The 9,549-nt window shown below is 38.4% G+C and overlaps 1 long non-coding RNA gene across 1 annotated transcript; it reads left to right on the top strand.

Moving 5' to 3' along the window:
• Nucleotides 1-4,925: 4,925 nt before the first annotated feature.
• LOC127443833 (uncharacterized) lies at nucleotides 4,926-7,843 on the top strand. The gene is made up of 3 exons (XR_007897710.1): nucleotides 4,926-5,202; nucleotides 6,268-6,559; nucleotides 6,681-7,843. It is a non-coding gene; the product is annotated as an uncharacterized LOC127443833 (long non-coding RNA).
• The last annotated feature ends 1,706 nt before the right edge of the window (nucleotides 7,844-9,549 follow it).

Genomic DNA, 9,549 nt, shown 5'->3' on the forward strand with positions numbered 1-9,549 from the left:
GACAATTTTTTTATGATTTTTTTTATCACATATATATATATATATATATATATATATATATATATATATATATATATATATATATATATACACACACACACACACACACACACACACTCACTAGGCACTTTGTGGAACACCTGTACACCTACTTATTCATGCGATTATCTAATCAGCCAATTGTGTAGCAGCAGTGCAATGCATAAAATCATGCGGATACGGGTCAGGAGCTTTAGTTAATGTTCACATCATTCATCAAAATGGGGGAGAAAATCTCAGTGATTTTGACTGTGGTGTGATTGTTTGTGCCAGACAGGCTGGTTTGAGTATTTCTGTAACTGCTGATCTCCTGGGATTTTCTGCGGATAGAAACACTTTGTTGATGAGAGAGGTCAACGGAGAATGGCTAGACTGGTTTGAGCTGACAGAAAGGCTATACGGTAACTCAGATAACCACTCTGTACAATTGTAGTGAGCAGAATAGCATCTCAGAATGCACAACATGTCAAACATTGAGGCAGATGGGCTACTACAGCAGAAGACCATGTTGGGCACTTTATTAGGACCATAGTGTTCCTAATAAAGTGCTCAGTGAGTGTAAAAATGTTTCATCACTACATTCAGACTTTGATTAAATTATAACAACAGAAAACAATCTCTGAAGACTTTCTTAATCAATCTAATGTACAGTACCTTTTTATTGTTCTAATCATCGGTTGCATTATTGTGAGATTTTCTGGACTGGGATTGTGTCGCACTTGTCACACACACTCGGCATCATTCTCCATATATTCCTCTTGATAAAGCACTCCTTGACAATAGCTTTGGTTTGTAAAGACCTGCTGATACTTCAGATATCTTAGAGGGTGACACTGGTGTTAGTTCCTCTATTTAGCAGCATATCACAGTTAAATTAATGACAGTGAACAGTTCATTTTGAGGACAAGTCAATCTTTATCTCATTAAAATTGCATATATATATATATATATATATACACACACACACACACACATACACACACATACACACACACACTATATACTGTATACATGAATTAATTCATTTAATTAATAATTAATTCAGGAATTAACAAGGCCTCTACTGACCTGTCTTCCCCAATACAAGCCATCAAAGTAGATTAAGAACAATACAACACAAGGATATAGTCGTGCCCCTGTTACTTAAAGGTAGGTTGTTTTGTGTATGGAACTTAAGTTACTGAAAACAGGATTCATCTAAATTTGTGTCAGGTTAATCAGATGTCACTCTTGTTCTAGTCCGATCATGTTTTGGGTATATAATTCAGTACACAGACTCACACACCCTTCTGAATTCTCCTCAAGAGCCTGGATACAGTGGGGAATCTGGGAGAGAAGGCACAGGGATATGTAATCAAAGAGGGCAGCAACTATTTATAAATAGGCTTGGGTCGCTATCATCATAAAGTGAAGAGGAATCTGATCCTAGATCAGTTTTCCTGGACTTTCATGAATATGGCACACCCAGGATGAACCCAGAGAGGTGAAGACAGCCCTTTTGCTTGATGGTAAAGGAGAGACATGCAGCATGAGAGATGGATATGAGGATATAGATAGACAATCTGTGGGTGAGGGACAGCCTCACTTCTTTCAAATGTTTTGCTATGACAGGTGTACTGAAAAGACAGGGTGGCACAAAACTTTGTGGGTTAGATTATCACATTTAGGATGTATGTCAAACCTGTATTTTAATAAGTTGGTTTGAACTTTAGTGGTTAGTTACATTAATTAATCAGTGACCTAAAGGCAGTCACGGTTTCAGCCTGTCCAACTTCAACACAGAAGTCACTTCAGCTTGATTAATAAACCTGTGTCAAGATGTCAGTTGTGCAAACCTTAAATCCTTGTGTTACGTACATAGGACAATGTTTTTGTAATTTACACATTTCAACAATGGTTTAAAAAAATTAAAAAATTAAAAATAAAAACATTTCGACATTAGCCGTGCTTTTTCATTTCAGATCACATCTGTGTAAATTTTAGTTATACAGATTTGGCGCTCTCACACATCCAGCCCATAAAATAAACGGCTTAATTAATTAAGCTAATACAAAAACACCAGAAATGATTTCATGAATCAACATTTAAATGTTATTTTAAGTTCGGCTCGCAATTGTAAATGTTCTCAATGGCACAACGAATATAACAAAACAAAAACTGCACGTGATATCACACGGCATATACACAAGACATTTCCCGCCCAGAATGTAAGATACGACACATTTTCAAAGTATATTTACACGTTTTATCTTTGTATTAATTACTGTTAGGCTATATAGTGTCTCTTCGAAGATCGACGAAGGAAAAATCCAATGTAAACAGACATTTAAATGAGCTTTATCTGTAGATTGTGCCAGGATAACACGTCTAAAACTCTGTTTAAAATAGTACAAACATACACTCAAGCCTAACATTTCCTTTATGAAGCCGCATCTAATAATGCGATTGCACAAAGACGAACAAGATGGTCACCACATTCTCTTTAATATAATTCCTTGTCACACTAAATAAAACTCAACTCAAACAAACTCAATCGCTGAAGTCCGGTTATAGATATTAGTCAAACTTATCTTATTCAGTTTCAAATGGATTCCTAAAAAAAGCCATTTATTTTGTTATAGAAGAAAAAAAAAAAAACCCCCCCCCCCCCCCCCCCAGATAGGTTCTATCTTAAAAACATATTGTTTTAATCTCCTGAAAAGCCCGTTATAAGTAACAATTATAATTGGTATGGCGAAGTAGGAAATGTTTCCGTTTCAAAAATACACATACGACGCATTTTGACGTCACAGTGTCCTTCCGCAAAACGAATTCACTTGGATTTGTCAAATTATGACAAGAAGAATATCTTATTCGCACTATTCTGTGTATTTTTCACGCAAATATCTCAGCCAACATACGGATACCTGACCAGCTGTTTGACTAAAAATTACATTAATCATATTGGTCTCTTCCAGAGCAATTTTGAACTCTGTATACATCAATAGTAGCCTATTTTTTAAAACAAAAACAGAATCGGATCGTCTACATTGATGCGCTTTTATGCAGTCTGTTTTGTGTCCCAGTTTTCGTCATTTTACATCAATTCACGTATTTAACATAGGAGTAACATTTTAATATATATTCCAAAAGATGTTTCCAAAAAGTTCACATAATAATTAAACTAGGGGAATGACTGGTAAACATTTAAGATTGCATGTTTCTCATAAACAACTGACCGAATGTATTATTTAAATGATATATTTGCACATTTTGTTAGATGTCCGCAGTGTCATGTTCATGTTCTATTTGAACAAAGTCAAGTTCTATTATTTGAACCTGTTGCATATTGAAATTACCGGCTATTATTAACATAGGGCCTACGTGCGTCACGGGATCTACGATTGTGTCGTGAAACTGTATTTTTCTAATACACAGAGAGATCACATTGTCTTTAGTTATTTAGCACCAAATGCATTGTCAACAACCATGGCCACGGAGGTCCTCTTTGTTCCTGAAAGAAACTTGAATTGAGAAACAGGCCTTAAAGCTCCACTGATACGTTCGCCTGTGAGCCTATTTTACAAAAAAAGTCCGATTTTCTGTTATTTATCAAATAACAAAAGTTGTAAGTGTTTTACATAAGTAAATAAGGAATGCATTTGTGGCTACTAATGAACTAAATGTATTAAATTTGTAATTACTTTGTAGTGTTGCTTGTAATTGGCTACGCGTCGAATTATAGTACTAATTTTATTATAATGTTGTAAGGTTATATAAATGTTATCCAGAGACAGTTTACACAGTAACATGTTGGGCATTGGTTTAAACCAGTTGACCTTTGGTTTAAAACACGTTCACTCGCAAATTGTCCCAATGCATAATTGTTTTTCCCCGCTTTGTGTGGGTGCACACGTTTACTTCTCCCCCCTGTAACGATTTGTTTATCACAATCCCAAAAAGAACTGATTGGCTATGAGTTTTACTAAAGTGTATTTTTAGGCCAAGGTCAGTTCAACAGGCCCCGCTTCCACAGTCATAGCTCAAGGTGTCAAAATTAGCCTACTATTACGATCAGCACCTTACAATACATTTGTCTCATCTGCTAAAAGGCCTATTGCTTTAAGTATTAGCAACTCTTGAAAGTGAAATCGCTGCGCTATTGTCTTTGTGCAAATGAGCCAACAGTCTTAAGCGTGGTGCTGTTAAATGTGAATTTCACATAATCTGTCAATGCAATATTGAAAAGGATTTAATTATGTTTAATCACATATGCCAATTGAGATTATGTCTTGTGCAGAGCGGAGTTTTTATTGACTGCTGTGCGAAACAGACAAAGCGACAAGCAAACTTCGTGATGCAACTCTGCTGTAACTGGGGCAATGGTCCAGTTGATTCAAAAGGACGGACACGCATGCATCTTTATATTAAGTAAATCAATTCAACTGTACAAGCAACTGTATGCATGTATGTATACGTTGAATCTACTTATGTGGTCGAACAAAACTATGATTCAATGCCTTTTTGAATGCACTGTTAAGATAACGTCGTTTCACCTGAACTTTGGAGACCTGGATCATCACCTCGCACTGACAGAACAAATCCGCACTACCGCTTTCTCTCCGCTGTGGTCTGAGATTCAAGAAGCTTTATGGCCATTTTATATCGCCAAAGCATTAATACAAATATTGCGAAAAAGCTTTACATTGCCAAAGCATTTATGCACACACTGAGGTTCTCGTCGTGGCGCTTTGATGAGGACTTGCCTGGCACTTCGTACCCCAGCGAGCGCATATCTTGACCCGTATGAGTTCGGCTGTACAGTGAGGTGGAACACGTGATCTCATCTGATCCCGTCGATTTTGTTATAGGGTGGAGGGTCTGGGTTTTGTGTACATAAGGTCGTGTGCTGCTCGCTTCTTTTTTCTCTCTCTCTCTCGTACTCCAAGTGCCACCGCTCCGCCTCCTCTTTTCGCAACATTGACGCAATGTATAAATGCTGGAACAAAAGGACAACTTCCTTGAAGCTTGGCGTAATTGCAATAATAGAGATAGAGTAGTGCTTCGGTGACGCGCACGGATGGGAGTCCGGCATTCTACCGGAATATCTTTCCCGCGGCTTCTTTGGCTCGACGTACTCATTCAAATGGATTTGCACTTCTCCGGGGTTATTCCGACCATCAAGTAAGTACCATAAACCAGTCGTAGTGTCTTTGCATTTTCCGTATTCAATCTCTCTAGCTCTGCTCGCTCCTGGTTCATACGACGGACCAAAAGCTTTGTTGTTGAGTTGCCATCCACTGTGTGTGTGTTTTTCGCCCCTTGTGTTGGTTGTACGATATATCGATATTTGAGGACGAAAGTTGCAATGTTGTTTACGATTAATTATCTGGCTTATCTAACATTCCTGTATGTGTATCAACGGAAGTGGAAAACAACCAAGGCGAAAAGAAGGGCGCTAGTTTTTTGAATGAATGTTTATTTGTGTTTCGCGAGGGGTTTCAACAAAAGGCGTCGAATTCGCTCTTGTGGAGGTAATTTTAGAATTTACTCAAGTAAATTAAATAGATGTCCATTATACTTTTCCACGATACATTACGGAGAATTGTAAAGGTTGAATAGCGCATCAAAAGACCGATTCGGTCGCTCAAAAATGCATCATCCACCACAGAAAAAAGCTTTAGGGAAAGCCAAGCAGTGAAGTGCCGGTTTTTACGATATTCAGCTACAATGAAAGATGCATTCCGCTTCCATTCCGCCACTCCGAATTTATACGAGAATGTGTTATGTGTCTCAAAACCAATATTTTCTCACATGTTGCTCATTCTCACAGCTGAGCATTAACACGCACGCTTTATTTCAATAACTAAACTGTGTCTATGTCATTGGTTTTAATGCCCAGCCGTTTACTTTTGCGAACAAAGGACCGGGGGAGAATTTCGTGAGGTGGAGGACGACAGCACAAGAACGGGTAGACTGTTTACAATAATAACAGGATAGTCGTGACGTCGAGTGATAGACAGCGCTCTCAGCCAGAGGAAGAACTTAAGAGGCATCAACAACATTCTAAATTTGGACAGGGGTTACATCATCGACGTTAAAGCTGCTGGGGGGCGGGACTTCCGGCTGGATTTGAGTTCGTACCGCTGAAGCGCCTGCTCTCTGTTGTGTCTTTGTATCAGTTGCTGCACAACTGGCTTCCTCAGACGGAGTAATTGTCATAATTTTGGCCACCTGCTTTACTTACAGATGCTCGTGAAAGGCTAAACAATGTCGCAGATGCATTGCGTGGATCAAACCAGAGATTATTTAGCAGAGACGAGCCACTTCTATTAAAATGAATGGGAGAAATTGGAACGCTCAGCCACTGAGCTCTGAGCGCCCAACGGTCAACGGATGAAGAAAGGAAGTCCCGCCTTACAGTTAAACGAGCCAATCACCTTTTAGATACAGACATCACCTGTCAATCAACTGTATAGCGCATGCGCATTAGCTTTACAAGCTGGGAAAATTGCGGGTTTTCTTTTTAGCGTAATATGAGGTAAGGAATCACAATGTATGATTCCAGTATTGTTAGATTTTATTGCTGATTTGAAATACGTTCTTTGATCGTAATCTTGACCAACCGTTTGTGAGATTTTGGTCTTTCTCCATTCATGTAGATAGGAGCTGCACTGGCATGACTGGAAATAGCATCACGAAAGAGTTCCAAAGATGGCCGACAGTGGACTGACATGCTAGAAAGACTTTGATCAAACTCACTCTGTTCAAATCCTTAAAACGTTATCGCAGCTAAAGCTAACTTAAAAGAAGGAATGAACAAATATACATGATTCCAGCCATCCTGAGACTGTGTAATTTATAGATCAATGCAGTTCTGTTCAGTCAAAATGTACTGGTATTCAGGAGTAATAAGGATAGATATTGGTATGCCATCAGGGTTGATGAAATACCATTTTAAAACCCCATTCCAACAAAAAATTGTTAAATAGGATAAACTAAATTGTCACTGAGTCATTATTGCACCAGGACAATGAGAAAAATCTGATGTCTGACAACATACACTCAATATATGGATAAACATAGAGAAATATGCACTTGTGTCTGGTATTACTCTGCAGAAGTACAGTATTACAAAAACATATATGTAATGTAATTATAAAGTGTGTGGATGTCAGAATCATAACACAAATTTGTCTTAATGACTTGGTATAAAATTTTCCGTAAACAAAGACACTTTAAACAAATAGCATGATGGCACAGAATTACTTTTTTGCTTTGTCGACAAGTTCTGTGAGTTGGCGTTGAGTCTTTAAGGAATAATCTGTGACCTTCTTTTGTGTTTAAGGTCCTGCCTTTCCCCATCTGTTTATTTACCAAACTATTATTTTAAGATCATTTTTAGTTTTGTAAGGCCATGCAATCAGAGGAAATTCACTAATTCACCATTTAATAGTAACATCTCTCCCTCTGTGGTCGGACTCTAATAAATGAAGTTAAACCAAACAAACCAGCATGAGTCAGTGGCTGTGTCTTGTTAGGCCGGGCCACTTAACAGGGGTCAAAGGTTGCTGTTGTGTTCTCAGACTTGACTTGCAGGCATCTATTGGCTTTTGATGGATGTTGTTCCTTAAGTGTGTAGGCTTTGGCCTCGTCCCCTCACATGCTACCGCCCCCTCACATGCTACCGCTCCCTCCCTTGCACTAAAGAGATCACAGGGGTGCAGCTGCTTCAGATGGCTTTGGGGTGGGGCGAGGGGGGCTGTCCCCTCACATGCTACCGCCCCTTCCCTCGCACTAAAGAGATCACAGGAGTGCAGCTGCTTCAGACGGCTTTTGGGGGGTGTGGGGGGGGGGGTTCTAGATCCTTCAATGAGGGAACAAAACCCTTTCAGTAACACACACACACTCAAGTTCACCCCTTACAACTGCCCCTATTTTCACACCCCTACAAAAAACATGTTTGACAAGTGGAGGGTGAAGGAGTGCACAGCAGACACATTTGCAGATTTCTTTAAGGTGAACGTGTCACGCACCAGGTCTTGAGTGCAAAAGTTTGTAAATATTTAAATATCTTTTTGAGTCCATCAGACTGTATAATGAGATCTTATATGTTAATAAAAGGCACTGGCAGACAAGAAAGCACCACATTTCACCTGTCAGTGATCTAACAACTGTAGTGGGCCCCTAACCTAACTTGCTGACTCAGCAAATTTTAACAACGATGGCTCTTCTTTTCTTTTGTACTAATGTCCTCTTTAAGTCCTAATATAAATTGGCATTAAAAATTCAAATTCAAGAGATACTGTACATGCCTCTCACACCAACAGGAAACTTACAAAATGGTTTAATCGAATTAACACTCAAGTCTTTTTTCATTTAATATATTTTCTATAGTTTTCTCCCTGTTGTGTGTTTTTCAAGAGTTGTTTGAGGTGAAATCTGAAGCCAGATTTTTTAATTTAATTTTGAGAGTTTTCAGCTATGAATTTAGTGTGCCTGGACTTCAGTAACAACCTTTTTGTTGTCAAACTCAACTTGCATTATGAAAAAATGCATGACATGGTACATGAGTCCTGAATTAAGAAACTTAGTCAAGAGTATGATGTAGCTTGCTGTCTAAAATGTGCTGTCAGACAGGGCCTTAAACATGGGGCTAATCGTGTATTTCTCATACATTTTGCATTGTAAGTGCAAATTTAACTCATATTAAGTGTGAACTGTCAACAAAACTGGCCCTATACATTTTTGAAAGGACTTTGACAGTGTGTATCCAGTCACATACTCAGAAATACTCCAAAATGCTTTGTGCCGCATTGTATCTAACCACTGATTAACTGGAGAAAATATATATTTTTATTAGGTTAATGTCTTACAATAAAATAACAGCTCTACAATATTTATACCAATTTAAACTCTAACACTTTTCTCTAACGAAGTTGGGGTTCATGCTAAATTTGCTATTCGCCATCTGCTATGTACACATGTAACGTACATGACATTTAATTTCATTGTTGGTTACAGTCCTCACGAAGATTCTCATAATGATTAAGCCATGCAGGCATTTGTAGAAGTTTAGATAAAATATGTTAGATTGTCAATGTTGTAAAAGTGTCATTGTTTAGTGCCGATAAAATTAGCTTTTTTTAGAGCCTTGATGTCTCTGACATCATATCAAAAGGCTGTTAGTAAGCATGAAATGGGGTAACCCTTGTGTTGGCATCTCCATAAATATATTTTTGTGTGGATATCAGTGGGCAGCGTTAAGATTTGTCCGTTCAAGTGTGTCACAAAGCATTTGCTGAGAAAAACCAGGTCATATTCCCCTCTTTCTGTGCAGAATGGATATTTTACAGCACCGCTGAGACTGAACTATCAGTTTGCATAGGGCGTATGCAGAGGAACACCTTACATAAGTTTCTCTATAGGGAGCTGGCAGGGAAGTGGTGGATGAAATGGCTTAAATGACAAGCATTAGATAGCCACGGGCTACTTTTTTATTTTTCGAGGCTTCGGCTTCTGGTCTGTTCA

Source organism: Myxocyprinus asiaticus, chromosome 7 (assembly GCF_019703515.2).
Source record: "Myxocyprinus asiaticus isolate MX2 ecotype Aquarium Trade chromosome 7, UBuf_Myxa_2, whole genome shotgun sequence".
Classification (NCBI taxonomy): domain Eukaryota; kingdom Metazoa; phylum Chordata; class Actinopteri; order Cypriniformes; family Catostomidae; genus Myxocyprinus; species Myxocyprinus asiaticus.